The 20391-nt window shown below is 48.0% G+C and overlaps 1 protein-coding gene across 2 annotated transcripts in view; it reads left to right on the forward strand.

The window, feature by feature from the left end:
• AGRP (agouti related neuropeptide) overlaps positions 1-20391 on the forward strand; it is a 69165-nt gene that overhangs the window by 6532 nt on the left and 42242 nt on the right. For both annotated transcript variants that reach the window (XM_060185329.1, XM_007517733.2), the window contains exon 3: positions 10516-10609. The gene's annotated coding sequence lies outside the window, so the exon portion shown is untranslated. The remainder of the gene's footprint in view (positions 1-10515; positions 10610-20391) is intronic.

A 20391-nucleotide genomic window follows, 5' to 3' on the forward strand; every position in this document is an offset into this window, starting at 1 on the left:
CAAAGGGGGGAGAGAAAGACAGACACCTGCAGACCTGCTTCACCACCTATGAAGCGATTTCCCTGCCGGTGGGGAGCCAGGGACTCGAACCAGGATCCTTAGTCAGTCCATGCGCTTAGCGCCACCTGTGCTTAACCCACTGTGCTACCACCCAACTCCTGCAAAAAGAATTTAATGCTTGGGGTTTGAGCAGTATTGCCGCACGTGGCACGAAGCCCAAGGACCAGCTTAAGGATCCTGGTTCAAGCCCTGGCTCTCCACCTGCAGGGGAGTCACTTCACAGGCGGTGAAGCAGGTCTGCAGGTGTCTATCTCCACCCCCTCTCTATGGCATCTCTCTCCATTTCTCTCTGTCCTATCCAACAACGACGACACCACCAACAACAATAATAACTACAACAACACTAAAAAACAACAAGGGCAACAAAAGGGAAAATAAATAAAAAATAAATAATAAAAAAATAAAAAAAGAATGTAATGCTTGAGGCTCTAAAGTCTAATATTCAATCCCCAAACAACCATAAGCCAGAGATTACTAGTGCTTTGGTAAAATACATAAAAAGGAAACATTATTAGAAGTTGGAGTGAAAGGAGTCAGGTGGCAGCGCAGCAGGTTAAGCACACGTGATATGAAGCGCAAGGACCGGAGTAAGGATTCCGGTTTGAGCCCCCGGCTCCCCACAGGCAGGGGAGTCTCTTCACAAGCGGTGAAGCAGGTCTGCAGGTTATCTTTCTCTCCCCCTTTCTGTCTTCCCCTCCTCTATTTCTTTCTCTCTGTCCCAACTAACAAAGCCGACATCAATAACAACAATAATAACTACAACAACAATAAAGCAACAAGGGCAAAAAAAGGAAAAATAAATAAATATAACAAAGAAGTGGGAGTGAGGAGTTGGGGAGATAATGTAATTAATACAAAAAAAACAAAATAAAACAAAAAAACTTTCATGCCTGAGGCAGCAAAGATACTAGGTTCAATTCCCAGCACCACTATAAGCCAGAGCTGAGCTGAGCTCTGGACAAACCCCCCTCCCCCAAGGGGCAGAGGTTGGGGATGTCTCAATAAAATGGGTCCGAACTTCATGAATTGAGTCTTAATCCTAAACTGTAAGTTGTTGCAGTTACTCCCTTTCTTCTCCCTATTTTATTTTGGAAAGATAAAGGAATTGAGAGAGAAGGGGAAGATAGGGAGATAAAAAAACATCTGCAGCATTGTTTCACTTCTCATGAAGCTTTCCCCTTGCAGGTGGGGACCCGGGCTCAAATCAGGGTCCTAACATATGTGCTCTACCAGGTGCTCTGCTGCACGGCCCCAAGGCAAGTTTCGTAAAGAGATGTTTACCTAGGAGAGGGGAGATAGCAAAATGGTTATGTAGAACAAAAACAAAAAACAAAACTTGATGCCTGAGGCACTAAAGGTCTCATATTCAACCCCCATCAGCATCATAAACCAGAGCTGAGGAGGGGGAGTGGGAGAGGAACAAAACCTACAAAAAAAAAAAAAAAAAAAGAGAGAGACAGAAAGCTGTTTACTTCCATTTCCTCTCCACACCCACCCAACTCCTCTTCCCATCCTGATTCCCCTTTGACACAAACAACTTCCTGGATGGGTCTGGATGTAGACACTAGTTACCTCTCTGGGGCTGAGTCAATATTCAATATTTTTATCATCATCAGGGCTCAAATGCTTCAGGCCAACTTATTCAGATACAAAGAGAGAAAAACAAAACAAAACCAAACAAACAAGGAAAAAAAGAAACCAGCAAAACAGCTCACCTGGAGGACACCTACCCGCCTTGCCATGCACACAACCCATGTTCAAGCCGCTGGTATAACAACACTAAGAGAAACCTGGGTTCTGTGATGTCTTCTCACTCTTTCTCTGAAAATTTTTGCCCAGAATGGTGAAGCCCCAGTGATGACGGACAAAAAACAAACAAACAAAACAAGAGACACCATAGTACCAAAGCTTCCCCCATAATAATGTTCACATATGACATACCAGTGATTTGAATCTGTGATCTGTACACAGAGCAAGACAGACACTCCCAGATGAACTGTCTCACCAGACTCACGTGTTTGATACTTTTTTTTTTTTTAAAGATTTTTATTTATTTTTTCATGAGAAAGAAGAGAGATAAAGAACCAGACATCATTCTGGTTCATGTGCTTCGGGGATTGAACTTGGGACCTCCTGCTTGAGAATCCAATCTTTATCCTCTGCACCACCTCCCGGATCACAAATTAATTCTTTTATATTCTCTCTCCCTCTCCCTCCTTGGTCGTCACCAGGGTTTCATCACTCTGAGCTGTCATCTGACAGAGAGACAGAGGGGGTGGGCAGTGGCTCACCTGGTAAAGCAAATATGTCCCCATGTTCTAGGACCTGGTTTCAAGCCCCCAAGTCCCCACCTATAGGAGGGAAGCTTCCCAAGTGGTGGAGCAGTACTGCTGATATCTCCCCTTCTATCTATTTCCTTCGAGAAGGAAAGGAGGAGGAAGAGGAGGAGGAAGAAGGGGAGGAGGAGAAGGGGCAGAGTGAAAGATACCATAGTACTAAAGCTTCCTCCATGGTGGTTCCCAAGCTCGAATTTGACTTGTAGTTAACGAAGCAGGCTCACTATCCAGGTGAGCTGATTTGCTTGATCTCAGTTAAGTCTTTCATTTTCTCTGATCTTCTCATCCCTCTCCTTGAATCTCAATAAGCATATGTTCTTGCCATTCCCTCTATCTCTCTGACAGCACATGTTATTTCCCCACAGAACATCTGTCTTTATCCCCACAGTCCCAGTCTCATCTTCCCACAGCCCCTAGGTCTTGCCAGTCACCTTATCTCTCACTGCTCTTTGAGCTCTGGGACTGTAAATTTAGCTTAGAACTTGATGCCTCCCTGGAAGCTGCATGAATGTTGAGTGGACTGGTAGGGATGTACTGAGTTTGAAGCCCCCAAACTGAATTCACTATTTTTCTCCTCAGATCTGACTCTCCAGTTTTAACCTCGTCATGACAGTCCTTCCAACTCTTGCCTGGTAGCTCATGACAGAAACCAGGAGTCATCCTGGATGCCTCAGTCTCTGTTATTTCCAGCATCCACTCAGCTACCCACTCGAGCCATCCCTGGAATCTGCCCCCTTACTCCCACTCTTATTGCTAGAAACCAGGACTAAGTCATCACCAACACTCCACCGAAAAAGCAACAACAGCTTCCTAATGCATCCCTCCAATCGCACATGCCTGGTCCATTTTTATTCTATAACAATATTGCTTGGGGCAGGGAGATAGCTAGTGTTTATGCCTAAAGCTTAGTGGTTTCAGGTTCAATCCCTGGTATCATCTTAAACCAGAGCAGAGTAGTACTCTGACAAAAAAAAAAAAAGTTAATTTCTGGACTTTGCGAAATAAAATAATTCACTTAGTGAGTTGTTTGGCCATGTATGTGACCCTGGTTCAAAGTTGGCCCCCAACACAGTCAAGGAAGCTTTGCTGCTATGGCCTCTTTTCACTCTCTGCCTCTCTACCCTTCAGTCTCCAGCTTCAAAATAAAGAGTTTGTGGAAAACAGAAATGTTACACATGTACAAACTACTCTATTGTATTGTCGACTGTAAACCATTAATCCCCCAATAAAAATAAATAAATAAATAATATAAAAATACTATTTTAATCCAAAAAAGTAAATAGCTTATTTTTGCAACAGGGGTGTAAAGTATTGGTCCTGAGTTTGATCCCTGGTAATATGAGTTACCAGAGTGATGTGTACACACACACACACACCCTTCTCTTTTTCTCTTTCTTTCTCTCTTTCTTTCTTTCTCTCTCTCTCTCTCTCGCCTCCAGGGTTATCACTGGAGTTTAGTGCCATGGCACTACAAATCCACTGCTCCTGAAGGTCAGGCATTCTCTCTTCCCCTTGTTAATAATTCTTGAGAGTAAGGGAGTGTGGGGGAAGAAGAAGGAAGAGAGAGAGAGGGAAGGAGAAGAATAATTATTTACAGGGCTGACAAGATAGTGCATTTGCTTTGTCATGCACAGGACCCAGCCCCCATGGTACCAAAGGAATCTTCTGTGCTGTTTCTTTCTGTTTCTCTCTTTAAAATTTATTGGAATAAACTAGTTAAGAGATAAGTCAACAAGAGATGAGTGGACAGTAGAAAGGAGTCATCTGCCTCGAGAGTGACACAGAGGGAAACAAGTCAGCCAAGTGGGAACCAACTGCCTCGATCTTTTTTTTTTTAAAACATTTATTTAATATTTTGTTTATTTATTAATGAGAAAGATAGGAGGAGAGAGAGAGAGAGAGAAAAGGAACAACCAGGGAGAAGTTGAGAGGGATGGGGAAGTTAGAGAGGGAGAGAGAAAGAGACATCTGCAAACCTGCTTTACCACTTGGGAAGCTTCCCCCTGGCAGGTGGGGAGTGTGGGCTGGAACTTGGTCCTTGAATATGGTAATAAGGCACCCGGGCCCCCCATTTCTGTTTTTCTATCTGAATAAAGCAGACCTAGAGTGACAGTGGCAATAAAAAAGGCTGAGGAGATTTTTGCACAATGGTTATGCAAAAATACTTTAGAGCCTGAGGCTCCAATGTCCTATGCTCAGTCCCCAGCATCACCATAGAACAGAACTGAGAAGTACTCTAGAGAGGGGAGGGGTAGGAGGCAAGAGGGATTATAGGAAGACAGAAGATAGCTCACTTGGTAGAGCACATATTTTACCCTGCATGAAGCCCTGAGAGGAAGAGGTCTCTGTGAATAGAAGCAGTGCTATGCTGTTTTCTCTCTCTCTCTCTCTCTTTCTGTATGTGTCTAAATAAAAAAGAAGAAAACAAATGAAAAATAAATAGGCCTAAGAGGCTACTCTGAGTTCATTTCCTGGCACCACATTAAAAAAATAATAATAATAATAAACCAAACCTTTTCACAATACCAAAAACTGTCCTTTATTAAATACTGTCTATATGCCAGGTGCTGTACTTGGCTAACAAACAGCATTTCATTTAAGTCTTATTTATTTATATTTATTTTCCCTTTTGTTGCCCTTGTTGTTTTATTGTTGTAGTTATTATTGTTGTTGTCATTTATGTCGCTGCTAGATAGGACAGAGAGAAATGGAGAGAGGAGGGGAAGACAGAGGGGGGGGGAGAGAAAGATAGACACCTGCAGACCTGCTTCACCGCCTGTGAAGCAACTCCCCTACAGGTGGGGAGCCGGGGGCTCGAACCCGGGTCCTTGTGCTTTGTGCCACGTGTGCTTAACCCACTGCGGTACTGCCCGACTCCATTTAATTCTTGAAACTACCCTGCAAGGTAAGGCGTATTAGCCCCACTTCACAGAATAGAAACCTGAGGCTAACTGGTCATATGACCTTGAACAGTTATATATATTCCCTCTTGTTGCCTTGCTTTATTGTTGTAGTTATTATTGTTGTTGTTGTTATTGATGTCATCATTGTTGGATAGGACAGAGAGAAATGGAGAGAGGAGGGGGAGACAAAGACACCTGCAGACCCACTTCACTGCCTGTGAAGAGGCTCCCCTGCAGGTGGGGAGCCGGGGCCTTGAACTGGTCCTTGCGCTTCGCACCACCTGCGCTTAACCCGCTGCGCTACCGCCCGACTCCCGAACAGAACAGTTCTTAACCTTTTGAGGCTTCAGATACTCACCTGTTAAATGAAATGCCCCCTTCTTGTAGGGAATATTTAGGAAAGGGAGAGCTGTATAAGGTAGGGAAGTTGGGGTAGACATATTACCTCACTGTATGCAAAAAGGAAATCCTAATTGCTGTTAACAATTATTAATCTGAGCTGGAGAAGACAGCATAATAGTTATGCAAATGATTTTCTTGTCTGAGCTTGCAGGTTCAATCCCCAGTACCACCATAAACCACACACACACACACACATCTGCCTAAGATTTTGCAACTGGTAAGTATGAGTTAGAATTCAACCCCCCAGGCTGTCCTATCCCAGCATCCTACATCTTTACTATCTCTCTATACTGACTTGTGAAACATCCATGGGGACCTCCTGTCCCAAGGACAAAGTCTACACTCTAACATGACCCACAAGAAGGTCTTGTTCTTTTCTTCACATGCCTCAACTACTCCTCTCCTTTACAGACCCCTCTCTCCCCCATGGCCTTTTTGTCTCAGCTACTGCCACCCTTTCACAATGTTACACAGGTCTTCAGCATTTAAGCAACAGTCCTGAAACTCCTCTAGCTTCTTCCCAGGATTCTCAACCTAATCAGCTCCCTCTTCTTTAAGTCTTACTCTATAACTTCTCTCTTCAGGAAACCTGATCTGGTTTGGTTCCCCTTTTAGCTTCCTCATATCTTTCTCCCTTTGATTCTTAAGGCCACGTAACTCAGTTGTCAGTTCTCTTTTAAGGTCTGTCTTCTAACCGAACTGAACTTTGGGGCTTGGGGCCGATCTGCAAGGCTCTTGCTTACTGTACCTTAGGTCTGAAAGGAGAGTGGGAACTGAGAATGAAAAGAAGACTGATGGGTAGGGGAGATAACACAATGGTTATGCAGAGACTCTCAGGCCTGAGGCTCCAAAGTGCCTAATTCAACCCCCTTAGCCAGAGTTGAGGGCTGGGTTCTCATGATGGTTCTGCAGCCTCTCATTCCTGAGGCTCTGAAGTCCTAGGTCCACTTTCCCATAAGCCAGAGCTGAGCAGTGCTCTGGTAAAAAACAAACACCCCCCCCTCCCCGAAAAAAACAACAAAAAACCAGAATTGAGCAGTTCTCTCACAAGAATGAAAAAAAAAAGCCACCTGGATCTTGCACTATTTGTGTGCCATATGTGTGACCTAGGTTCAAGCCCAACTTCCACTGCAATGAAGAAAGCTTGGGTGCTGAGTCTCCTTAACCCTCTGCCTCTGAGTGAACTGGGCCGCTGCACATCCTGACCTGTTAGAAGGGGAGATTACACATTTCTGTCCACACCAACTTTCTTATTCCTCTTTCCTCCAAATGAGGTTCTGCTCTCTGGGTACTGGGGGGAGGGGGCACTTCCTCTGGGAGTCTGAAACTGAGGGTGGGCTGGACTCATGCTTTTCTATCAATGTTCTTTCATTGACTTGAGCTCTGATGCCAACAATCCCCTAGTCCCACAGGAACCAGAATGTGTAACTGTTGGCTCTGACATCCCCCCCATAAGCATCCGAACAGCTAAGTGACTATTTCAGGGGTACCAGGTGTACATAGGTAGGATGTCCCCCTGCATGGGGGGTTTGAGAGCGGGAAGGGTTAAATCCCTTGAGCTGATGAGAAGTATTCACTTCGGTGGGGGCTGGTGATGAGAGGAAGGAGGCTCTTGGGATTCATGCCCGCCCTGAAGTCCATTCTGGATATGGTAAAGAACCCAGGTGCCAAAAGGAATAGGGCCTGCATTAAGGCTAACTCAATACAAGCAGGAACGGGAACCTGGCTCCCTGCCTGGCCCCAAATCCCATAGCCCCTAGTGCTGCTCGCCCAAATTGGTGAACTTGTATGAAGCAGGGGCCAGTCCCTCGCCTGGAGTCCCCAAGCCAGTGGCGCTGCGTCTTAGGACCGCCCCCGACCGAGGTAAACACAGACTAAAAATAACCCAGGCAAGGGGCAAGGGGTGGATGCAGTGCAGAAAAGGGTCCGCCTAAGCCGGCCCCTGTCTCCATGGCAACTGCCCCAAACTTGGGTGCTGACGTCAGACCACAGCTGCCCAAGCAAGCGAGGGGGGCGCGGGGGGCGCGACGCACTTCGGGACCCCCCACCCCGGAACCGGGTGGAGGCAGCCGGTGGCCTCACTTCCTGCCGGCCCCCTCCCTAGTCAGCTGGTCACATTCCCGGGCCAGCCTGGGAGCCTGGTGGCCTCCCCTGGCCCGCCTGGTCTCAGCTGCTCCTTCCAGGGTGAAAGTCCCACGCTGGTGTCCTACTGTGTTCCCCTCACCCTCGGCCAGGCCAGACTCCAGTCTCCCGCGGTTGTCCCGCTGGACCCAGAAGAGGGAAGGAGGCTGGACGTGGGATCTAAGCAGGCCTCCTAGTCCTTCAGGAGGACCTCCCTCTCCAATTCTCATCTCTTCACCCCCCCACACACCCCTATCCCCTCTCTCCATGCCTCCGAGATGAATAGCCAGGGGGCAAGAATTCAGATAAAGCTCTTAATTCCCACTTCTCGAAGAGCCAGCTGTGTGACCTTGAGACTATTCCTTAACCTCTCTGGGTTAGTTACTGCTGCAGATGGTCACAACCTTGAAGGCTGGACACAGAACCTCCAGACCCAGGGCAAGTCCTCATACAGGGGTGAAGACACCACCGTTAGTGTTACATGTGGCTACTACACACAGTAGGTGCTCGGATGGCCAGCCTGGACGCGCAAACAGGGCAACCCTGCAGAACTGGCTGGGAAGGGTGAATCCCGGAGGCAGAACTCTGGGATAGGACAGAGGGCGGTGAGGCAGGGATCAGCCGGACCCCTATCCCTGGGGAGCAGTCCCTTCCCCAAACCAGTTCTGCAGGGTTTCCAGGCTCGGCTGCTTGCAGAGACCACCACCACCACCGGCGCCCCATTTCCAGTGACTGGGTCAGCCCCACGAGCCGGGGCGCTCCTCGCCTACTCTGGCCGCGCCAAATTTAGGGGCAAGCGGTCGGCCCCAGGCCACCCGGGGCCCGCTCCCCAGGCGGCTTAGGCCCCGGAGATTAGCTCCGCTCCCCGCCCCCCACCCCCGCCCGCGTCGGTCCCCGCGGTGAGGGCTGCGGGGCTCCGGGGGCTCGTGCCGGGCCCACCCACAGCCGCGGGGCCCGGCCGAGCGCGCGAGGAGGCGGCAGCGCGGGGCGCGGCAGGCCCGCGGGCGGCGGCTTTTGTAGCGAGGCCGCCAGGGCCAGCCCGGGGGCGGGGAGACACGCCGCCGCCGCACCGCGCGCGGGCCCGGGAGCGGGCCGGGCCGGGTCGGGTCGGGCCGGGCAGCGGGTCCGGGACCCACCGGGAGGAGCCGGAGGGGGAGACGCCAGGGCCGCCCGCGCCAGCCCCAGCCCCGCGCCCGGCCCGCGGTCCCCGGAGGTGGCGGGGACACTCACATGGCTGCGCTGCGGGACCTCCCGCTCTCCGCGCTCGTTCCCGGCCTGGTTGCCCCGCAGCTGCCGCTGTAGCCGCCGCTGTAGCCGCCGCTGTAGCCGCCGCCGCCGCCGCCGCCGGCGCCCGCCCCTCCTGCCCTCCTCCCCACCCCTCCCGCCCTCCTCCCAGCCGCCCTGCTGCCGCGGCCGCTCCTCCCCCGCCCCGCGGGGCCCCGCCCCTGTGCGCTAGCCGCCGGGGCTCCCCCGGAGACGCCCAGAGCGGCTCCGCCCTGTTAGGTAAGGGGCAGGCGGGGACCCGGGGACCCGCAGAGCCTTCCAGCTTGCGGGGAAGGGGGGGGGTGTTCTGAACACTCGGGATGCGGGAAGAAGGGGGGCCGCTTTCCCGCAAAACACACACACACACCCCACCCCTCACCCTTGTGACTACCTGGAACAGGTCCTACAGTCGCCCCTGCTGAGTTGGGTTGGTTGTGGGAAGGAACCAGTGTCAGCACTGGAGAAGGGAAGAAGTAGGCCTGAAGGCTAGGGCACTTTCTGGGCCTAGATACTGCTCCTATTTCTTCTTTTCTGCTCCCTGTCTCAGTTTCCCTGTTGTGGAGACAGACAGGTTGCCCTTCCTTTACCAGCTGGCTCTTTAGCCAGTGAGTCTGGGTTCTTAGAAGCCAGGCTGCCTAGAATCCTTGAGTGGATTCTAGGGAGGCTTAGACATTGCTCTTCCAACATACCTGGTGCTCCTGCACATTTTGGCCAAAGAGACAAGAGCCCAGTCCTTACCAAAATGGGGGCTGTAATGCTGGTCCTTCCCTGGTGGGGGTTGAGGTAGAGCTGATCCCACACTAGGGTCATAGGGACAACTCCCCTCCCCAACCTCAGACCTGCCCAGCTCATCACCTAGACATGACCGACTCTCTCCTAGCCTTTAGGATGCACTCCTGCAACTCCTTCATCTTTGAATGTGCTTGAAGGACTTTGAGAGGTTCCTGAGCATATGCCTCCCCACCTCCTCAGGGTTTGTATGGCATGGGGACAGGCTTTCCTTCACCAGCTTTTTCCAGAGACACACCTCCCCACATTCCCACCTCTCTGAGCTTTCCTTTGTAGCATCCCATTTAAGGTCTTTGGATCTGGAGACTGCTTCCAGAAACTGAGTTCTCTTTATCCCCCCAGCTGTAAGCTATCATCCAGTCTCAGGATCTCCATTCACCCCTTACTGACCATGCCAAGCCTTCCTCTGTGCTTAGAGACTGTCCGTTGCAGACCCCTGCATGGCCCTCTGGACTGCATGACCTTCCCCAAAGGATGCCTTCTCCTTCCTCTGTCCCCTTTTCTGCAAAGCTCTGCTTTCTGGCCAGGCTCCCACCTGAGACAGAGAGGCTGGCCTTCCCCACAGATCTCAAAATTGGTGCCAGTTGATCCCTTCCCACCTCTGAAGTCACTCCTTGTTATTCTGTCCCTACCACCTATAGAGTCATTCCCACCACTCGGCACTACTGGGCAGGACTCTTGGCTCTGGCTGGATGGTCATGTGCCTGCTGTGGATCTCTGAGCTCCGGGGACAAGGTACCACTGAGTGACAAGTCCTTAGTTACTACTGGTGCTGGCTCTTGGTGAGAGCTCAAGAAATGTGTGTTAAGAGGCCAGGTGGCGGCACACCTGGTTGTGTGCATGTTACAATGTATAAGGATGTGGGTTCGAGCCCCTGATCCCACTTGCAGGGGGGAAGCTTTGTGAGTGGTGAAACAGTGCTGCAGGTGTCTCTCTGTCTCCCTCTTTTATTTTTTTATTGTTTCTTTCTTTATTTATTGGATAGAGACAATCAGAAATCGAGAGGAAAGAGGGAGATAGAGGGAAAGAGACAAGACACTTGCAGCCCTGCTTCACCACTCACATAGCTTTTCCCCTGCAGGTGGAGACTGGCTCAAACCTGGGTACTTGCACACTGTAACATGTGCACTCAACCAGATGCACCACCACCCAGCCTGCCCCTCTGTGTCTCCATCTCTAACTCCTGCTACGCTCTCAATTTCTGGCTCTCTCTATCCAATAAGTAAAGATAACCTAAAAGAGGGGGCAGGTGGTAGCACAGTAGGTTAAGCACATGGAGTGAAGTGCAAGAACCAGCATAAGGATCCCGGTTCAAGCCCTAGGCTCCCCACCTGCAGGGGAGTCGCTTCACAGGTTGGTGAAGCAGGTCTGCAGGTGTCTGTCTTTCTCTCCCCCTCTCTGTCTTCCCCTCCTCTCTCCGTTTCTCTCGGTCCTATTCAGCAACGACAGCGATAACAACAACAACGATAGACAACAAGGGCAACAAAAATGGGAATAATGGCCTCTAGGAGCAGTAGATTCATAGTGCAGGCACCGAGCCCCAGTGATAATCCTGGAGGCAAAAAGAGAGAGAGAGAGAGACAGAGAGAGAGAGAAAGGAGGGAAGAAAAAGGGTTGTATTTTTGTGTGGAAAACTGGGGAATGTTATGCCTGTACAAACTACTGTATTTACTGTCGACTGTAAAACATTAATCCCCTAATAAAGAAAAAAATTTTTTAAAAAAGGGAGGAAGAAAGAATGAAATGTGTGTTGCACCTGGGGAAATAGTTCAGTGGTATAGCAGAGGACTTGCATGCCTGAGGTCCCAGTGGACCCCAGCACGTCATATGCCAGAGTGGTGCTCTGGTCTTTCTCTCTTTCATTGAATAAATAATTTATAATGTTGAATGAATAAATGATTGAACTCTTTATACTCCCTACTTTCTATTTTATTTTAGTTTTTAATTTGTGATTAAATATTGGTTTACAAAGTCTCCCTGCTCTTTTTTTTTTTTTAATTTCTTTTATATTTATTTATTTATTTTTCCCTTTCGTTGCCCTTGTTTTTTTATTGTTATTGTAGTTATTGATATCATCATTGTTGGATAGGACAGAGAGAAATGGAGAGAGGAGGGGAAGACAGAGACGGGAGAGAAAGACAGACACCTGCAGACCTGCTTCACCGCCTGTGAAGTGAGCTACCCCCGTGCAGGTGGGGAGCCGTGGGCTCGAACCGGGTCTTTACACCGGTCCTTGTGCTTTGCGCCACGTGTGCTTAACCCGCTGCGCTACCACCTGGCTCCCAACAAAATCTCCCTGCTCTTTCTTAAGCCACCTTCATTTAGTCTCCTAGGATATGTTAAATTACAGTCTCTTTTTTGTCATTTTATTGGGGGTGTTAATGGTTTACAGCACACGAACTGACACCTGGGTACAATTTCTCATCGCCTCATGATAGTTGTCTACAAAACACTCTCACCTCAACGTGGGTCCATTTCCATCATCATGTACCAGCATCCCAAAGGCCCCAGGCAGCCCCCTCCCTGCCTTCCTTCCTCAGAGTCCTTTGCTTTGTTGCAATGATACTACCTTTTAAACATTTTCCAAATTTATTCCCTGTCCCCACCCCACCTACCAACCTAGTACTCTGTCCTTTGTCATTTCATTCAACAATTACCCACTGAGTGCTGAGTTGAGCAGAGTGTTGGCCCCTGGGGTGACAGTGGCTTAGAGCTGTCCCTGTGCTGATCCAGTGTTAGACACCCCCATCCCCCCCCACCCCCCGGCATTGAAGGAAGCTACAGTGCTATGGTCTCATTCATTCTCTCTCTCTTTTCTGTTCTTTCTTTCTTTTTTTTTTTCTTTAGAATTTGTTTATTTATGAGAAAGATAGGAAAGAGAGAAAGAACGAGACATCACTCTGGTACATGTGCTGCCAAGGACTGAACTCAGGACCTCATGGTTGAGAATCCAATGCTTTATCTACTGTGCTACCTCCCGGACCACGTCTCATTCACTCACTCTCTACCTCTGTCTTGAAACAAAAGCCTGTGGTGAGAATATCTTTAATGTGTGATGTCTCAGCTGTGCAGAAAAGAAAAAAGAAATTTTACCCCAAAGAAATAGTTGTTGAGGGAGTCGGGCGGTAGCACAGCGGGTTAAGTGCACGTGGCGCAAAGCGCAAGGACCGGCATCAGGATCCCGGTTCGAGCCCCTGGCTCCCCACCTGCAGGGGAGTCCCTTCACAAGTGGTGAAGCAGGTCTGCAGGTGTTTCTCTTTCTCTTCCCCTGTTTTCCCCCCTCTCCATTTCTCTCTGTCCTATCTAACAACAATGAAATAAATAACAACAACAATAATAACTACAACAACAATAAACAAGGGCGACAAAAGGGAAGATAAATGAATAAATATAAAAAAATTAAAAAAAAGAAATAGTTGTATAGGTAAGATAAATCTGTACTTGAGAATGTTGATGACTGGCTTGTTTAATCATGGATAAGGGGGGGCATGTCCACGTGACCAGTGGGGTCAGAGGGCTGAAAAAGTTCATGCATGCCTTGGATACCCTGTGGCCACTGAAAATGGGTGTCACGCATGGCTGTGTGCCTGGCATCCTTCTGGGGATGTGGCGGATCAGACGGGCAAGGTCTCTGCTTCCAAGGAGCTTACACCCTAGTGAACAGAGACAGTAATCAAGTTACCATATAAGAAAGGTGAAGCAATGAAAAAATGAAGGGCTGTGGAAAAAGAAAGTCCAGGACAATGTGATTGGGAGTGGCGGGACTGAGGGAGAATAGTCAGGGTGGTCAGGGAAGGCCTCCTCACCTGTGACATTGGAGCCAAGACCTGAATGTCAAGGAAAGTATCCTGGAAACATCCAGAGGATATATGGGGACTATATTCGGGGAGAAGCAACAGCTCAGAGCTGGGAATTCCCTCTATTAGAATCTTGTGCGGTAGCTAGAGGGGAAGGAGGTAAGGTCTGAGAGGTAGCAGGTTCAGGCAGGGGAGGAGGCTGAAGAGAGGGGGCTTCATATTCTGAACAGTGAAAGGGGTTTAATTCACTCAGTGAACTCTGTGGAGTGAGGAAGCTGTTCTCCAGAACAGCTTCTGTTCTCCTGGGTCCACTGACCCCTTGGGAGCTGTCTGGAGACTCATCAGTGTGTCAGCACCAATGCATACATCTGGGCAGTGCAATTTCACCTGACTCTATTTTCTTTCTTTACTTATATAAACGATAGATAGCAATGACAACTCAGTGCTTTCTAGGTTGTTGAATCCACTGCTCCTCGAGGCCATTTTCCCCATTTTGGTGCCCTTGTTGTAGTGTTTTCTTCTTTCTTTCCCGTATTTACTGGGGTCTCTCAATTCCAGGACAATATATTTTTTCCAGAAAAAGGGAGAAAAACACCACAGAAGCTTTCTCCAGCATTGGCACAACTGGCAGACTTCACATATTACGATGCCTGAGGACCAGGGTTCAAGCCCTCCAGGTTCAAACCTTAGGGTTCAAGTTTCACAGTGGTGGAGCAGTGCTGCAGGTATCTCGTGCTCGCCTCTTCCTTCACTCCCTGCCTCTATTTTTCTCTGTCTCTATCAAATAAAGACAATATGATTATCAGGAGCAGTGGAGTCATCATGCAGGCACCAAGCCCCAGTCACAACCCTGTTGGTGGAACACACACACACACACACACACACACACACACACTTCCTCCAGTGCAGTGGGCACAGGTTTGAACCTAATTTTCAGTTTTAATGCCAACCCAGAGAATGAATTCAGGGCCTCTTCTGTGCAAGATGCCACTGAATGACCTCCTCTAACCTTTCATTCATTATTATTATAAGTATAATTTATTTTATTTTAATGAAAGAGAGAGAGATGCCAGAACACTGCTACACAATGACTTATGGTGATTCTGGGGATTGAATCTGGAAAGTCTTTTCATAACTATTATGCTATCTCTCCTATCATTTTTTTTTCTGAGAGAGGAAAAAAAAAGAAAGAAAAAAAGAAAGAAAGAAAGGAAGGAAGGAAGAAAAAGGAAGAAATAAAGGAGAGCCAGAGAGAGAAAGTGGAGAATCCATGCATGGAGCTCCCCCCAAGTCATCCTCACAGCTCTTGTGTGGTGCTGGACCTTAAATTAAGCCCAGCCACGGCTACTGACACAGGAAAACATGTCTATCAGGTGGGCTAGCTCCTGTACCTTGACTTGTCATCATTTTCAAAGGCAACATAACTATTACTTATCGGGGGGGGGGGGGAGGGAGCTTCCAGGGATGGCCCTGTACCTGGTAGGTTTACATTTCAAGTGAAGGGTCACCAAACTTAACAGGTGACATCGCTAGGCCTCTGACTGAGGCAGAGCTGTCTGTGCCCTTGTTATTGCTTGGCCACCGTTGGCCTCCAGGTGGGGCTGTTAACAAGGGCCGTGCTGAGCTGAGTGAGCAAAAGGGTGGCGTGACTATCTCACGGGCTGGGCCAGGCGTCCTTCCTTCCTTCCTGACTCCCTTCTCCTAAGGGACAAGTGAGGGGATGACCTTGCCTCTCCCAGATCATGAGATGAGCTGCTCCCCTGGGACCCTGACTCCCTGACAAAAGCTGCTGCGTATGGTATGCAATTTATTTCTGTAGTTCCTACTGTTAGGAGAGCTGTTCTGACAGAGACTTGGAGGGATGCCCTGGCCACTGGGCAGTGGACAATACTCTCTACCCCATCAGAGAATTGCCTTGGCGCCAAGGAGCCCCTAACAGAACGCTTCCCTGCGCCAGCCAAGCCTTAAGTACAGAGTGGGTCTTTGACGCCCCCGTGTGGAACATGACCGTACTGCAGTTACAGGCTTCACAAAATAACTGCCCCCCAAAAGAAAACACAAGTCGAACCTGAAATGGAATTGGGAGTATTACACCAAAGTAAAAGACTCTGGGGTGGGTAGGTGGGTGGGGAGAATACACGTCCATGAAAGATGATGAATGACGTAGTGGGGGTTGTATTGTTAAATGGGAATCTGGGGAATGTTATGCATGTACAAACTATTGTATTTACTGTTGAATGTAAAACATTAATTCCCCAATAAAGAAATAAATTATTAAAAAAAATAATAACTGCCCAAGCGTGAGGGATGAACCTCCCGGGGGCCACGTGTTTTGGTGCAAGTGAGCAGTGAGCAGTGCACACACAGCCTGTGTAGTCCTATGTAGTGGCTCTGCTCATAGACCTGGTCACAGTTCACAGACACTAGTAACACCCCTCTCACCCCTTAAAACCTTCTGTACACTTCTTGGTTAATGCTGCCTGGCCCTCCACTTCTCAACATTCTCCTGTTCTGCTGAGTTATAGAAAGAGACACCTGCAGCCCCCGCTGCAGGTGGGAATCTGGGTCTCTAGCTTATGTGGTCTCCTGGGTTTCTCCTAGCTGCTCTGGCTATCTCTCTTCATGCCCCTGGGTTGGGGGAGTGCATGCCACCCCCCACCCCATCCTTGATACCTCTATCCATGCCACCCTGAAAGCTTCCAGGGCCTTAATTCTTTTTTTTTTCCCCACAAGGACACAATTTTAATAGTTTCTTTCTTTCTAATTTTTTTTTATATTTATTTATTCCCTTTTGTTGTCCTTGTTGTTTTATTGTTGTAATTATTATTGATATCGTTGTTGTTGGATAGGACAGAGAAATGGAGAGAGGAAGGGAAGACAGAGAGGGGGAGAGAAAGATAGACACCTGCAAACCTACTTCACCGCCTGTGAAGCGATTCTCCTGCAGGTGGGGAGCCAGGGGCTCGAACTACCAGTCCTTGGGCTTTGCGCCACCTGTGCTTAAGCCACAGTGCTACAGCCCAACTCCCCATTCCTTCCTTCCTTCCTTCCTTCCTTCCTTCCTTTCTTTCTTTCTTTCTTTCTTTCTTTCTTTCTGTCTCCAGGGTTATCGCTGGGGCTTGGTGCCTGTACCACGAATCCACTGCTCCTGGAGACTATTTTTTTCCCTTTTGTTGCCCTTATTGTTTATCATTGCTGTTATCATTATTGTTGTTAGTAGTATTGTTATTATTGTTGGATAGGACAGAGAGAAATGGAGAAAGGATGGGAAGACAGGGAGGGGAAAAGAAAGACAGACACCTGCAGACCTGCTTCATCACCCTTGAAGCGACCCCCCTGCAGGTGGGGAGCTGGGGGCTCAAGGCAGGATCCTTAGGTCAGTCCTTGCGCTTCACATCATGTGCGCTTAACCCGCTGTGCCACTAACCTGTGCCCAGTAGTTTCTTTCTTTTTTTTAATTAAAAAATTTTTTAAAATTATATTTATTTTCCCTTTTGTTGCCCTTGTTTTTTACTGTTGTTGTAGTTATTGTTGTTGTTACTGATGTCGTCGTTGGATAGGACAGAGAGAAATAGAGAGAGGAGGAGAAGACAGAGAGAGAGGGAGAGAAAGACAGACACCTGCAGATCTGCCTCACTGCCTGTGAAGCGACTCCCCTGCAGGTGGGGAACCCGGGACTCGAACCAGGATTCTTTCGCCGGTCCTTGTGCTTCGCATAGCCTGTGCTTAACACACTGGGCCACCGCCCGACTCCTGTCCAGTAGTTTCTTATATTATTGCAATGCCAATGCTGGACAGTGGCACACCCAGTTGAGCATATGCATTTTACTCTGTATAAGAACCTTGATTCAACGCCCAGCTTCCCACCTGCAAGGGGGAAGCTCTACAAATGGTGAAGCAGTGCTGCAAGTGTCTCTCTCTCTTCTTCTCCACCTCCCCCTCCCTTCCTTTCATTTTTTTCTCCATCCTGTCAGGGAAAATTAAATTAAAATTTAAAAAGGAAAAATAATGACCATGGGGTTGGGTGGTGGTGAATCTGGTTGAGTACACATGTTACAATGCTCAAGGACCCGGGTTTAAACCCCCAGTTCCCACCTGCAGGGGGAAAGCTTCACAAGTGGTGAAGCAGATCTGTAGGTGCCTCTCTGCCTTTCTCCTTCTGTCTCCCCCTTCCTCTCAATTTTTGGCTGTCTCTATCCAATAATAAATAAAAATAATTTTTAAAAAAAGATCACTAGAAGTAGTGTATTTGTTGTGTAGGCAGTGAGCCCCAGCAATAACCCTGGTGACAATTAAAAAAAAAAAGATGCAATGTCTATTAATTTATAAAAACTGCTTTAGGGGCCAGGTGGTGGTGCACCTGGTTGAGCGTACCTGTTATAATGTGCAAGGATTGAGGTTCAAGCCCCCGGTCTCTACCTACAGGGGGAAAGCTTTGCAAGTGGTGAAGCAGTGTTACAGGTGTCTCTCTTTCTGTCTTCCCCTCTATCACCCCCTTCCCTCTCGATTTCTGTCTGTCTCTATCCATAAATAAATAAAGATAATTTTCTTAAAATTGCTTTAAATTTCATTTACTGAATTACACTTTTTTCCTTCCCTTACATATTACATATTACCATTTTTCAAATATTGTATATTAAAACAATTTCAAAACACAGCCAGAGAGGTGGCTCAGTGGTAGAGCACTGGACTTTGATATGTGAGGTGTTCAAGTCCTGGTACCACATATGCCAGCCTGATGTTCTGATTCTCTCTCATTAAAAAATTTAAAAAAAGGGAGTTGGCTGGGAGTTGGGCTGTAGCGCAGCAGGTCAAGTGCAGGTGGTGCAAAGCTCAAGGACCGGCGGAAGGATCCCGATTCAAGCCCCTGGCTCCCCACCTGCAGCGGGGTCGCTTCACAGGCGGTGAAGCAGGTCTGCAGGTGTCTATCTCTCCCCCTCTCTGTCTTCCCCTCCACTCTCCATTTCTCTCCTATTCAACAACGACAACAACAATAATAACTACAACAATAAAATAACAAGGGCAACAAAAGGGAATAAATAAATAGTAAAAAAATTTAAATAATAAGTAAAAATATTTTTTTTAAAAAGGGAGTTGGGTGGTAGTGCAGCGGTTTAAGTGCACGTGGCACAAAACGCAAGGACTGGTGGAAGGATCCCGATTCAAGCCCCCGGCTCCCCACCTGCAGGGGAGTCACTTTACAGGCGGTGAAGCAAGTCTTCAGGTGTCTATCTTTTTTTCCCCCTCTCTATGTGTCTTTCTCTCCCCCTCTCTGTCTTCCACTCCTCTCTCCATCTCTCTCTGTCCTATCCAACAATAAAGACATCAGTAACAACAATAATAACTATAACAATAAAACAACAAGGGCAACAAAAGGGAATAAATAAATAAAAAACTTTCAAAAATGATCCTTGCTACATGTGGCAAATAACTTTATCTGACTAATATTATCCTCATTCAGAATTTAAACTAGTGTTTACTGCATTAAACTTTGCTGATGAAAATACTACATTCCCATTTCATAAAACCAAAACCAGGAGGCCTCCAGAGCCTTCCTTTTGTCTCCACAGTGATGTCTTGAGTCTATCCCCCATCCATATCTTGCTCCATTATCTCCTTGAGATAATCCTAGGGCACCTGAAACTCATTGTAAATCAATCCCATCTTCTCTTCTCAGAACTGTCCCCAGGTCTTCTTGCTAGTCTGATAACCGTTTCCTTGACATCCCTGTAGTCATGAGGTCTGCCCTGTGCTTTCCAACCTTGCTGCCCTACCCTTGGTCCTGAGCACTTCAACTTTCCTGTCTGGGCTTGTACTGTCCTAGGTTTCACTCTGCCTGGTCCAGGTTTCATTGGGCAGGTGGATGGTCTCTGCTTATCAGAGACTGTCCGTTCTCACTCCCTCTGGCTCTTTATCTCTGACCAGTTTCACCCCGAGAGAGGTCCTAGTTCCTCGTCTGACTAAACTCCTTTGTTCCCAGGCTTTCCCATGTCTCCAAGTCTTTACTCAGACTTTGTGTAGCCCCCCCACCTTTTTTTTTTTTTAATGCAGCATTGTGGAATGAATTCAGGGCCTAACACATATATGATATTGCTGAGTGGTCCCCTGGGTCCAGTCTATAATAATAATAATAATAATAATTTAAATATTTATTTATTCCCTTTTGTTCCCCTTGTTTTTTATTGTTGTTATAGTTATTGTTGTTGTTATTGATGTCATCGTTGTTGGATAGGACAGAGAAGTGGAGAGAGGAGGGGAAGACAGAGAGGGAGAGAGAAACATAGACACCTGCAGACCTGCTTCACCGCTTGTGAGGTGACCCCCCCTGCAAGTGGGGAGCAGGGGGCTCAAACCAGGAATAATAATTATATAATAATAATAGTCATTATTATTATTAATTTAGAGAGAGAGGCGGTTGAAGGGGAGATAACACAGCACTGCTCTACTATTCATGGAGCTTCCCAGGTGTCATCTGTGATACTCCCATGTGATGCTGGGGTTTGAACCTCTATCCTCCTACCTAGTAATGCTCATTCTTTACTGGGTGAGCAGTTTTCTGGCCCTCTGTGATGATTCTTCTCTCTCTCTCTCTCTCTCTCTCTGCCTCAAGGGTTATCATTGAGGCTCGGTGCTGGCATTATTAATCCATTGCTTCTGTTGGCCATTTCCCCCCATTTTATTGGATAGGACAAAGAGAAATTGAGGGGAGCATGGGAAGAT

This window comes from Erinaceus europaeus, chromosome 2 (assembly GCF_950295315.1).
Source record: "Erinaceus europaeus chromosome 2, mEriEur2.1, whole genome shotgun sequence".
Classification (NCBI taxonomy): domain Eukaryota; kingdom Metazoa; phylum Chordata; class Mammalia; order Eulipotyphla; family Erinaceidae; genus Erinaceus; species Erinaceus europaeus.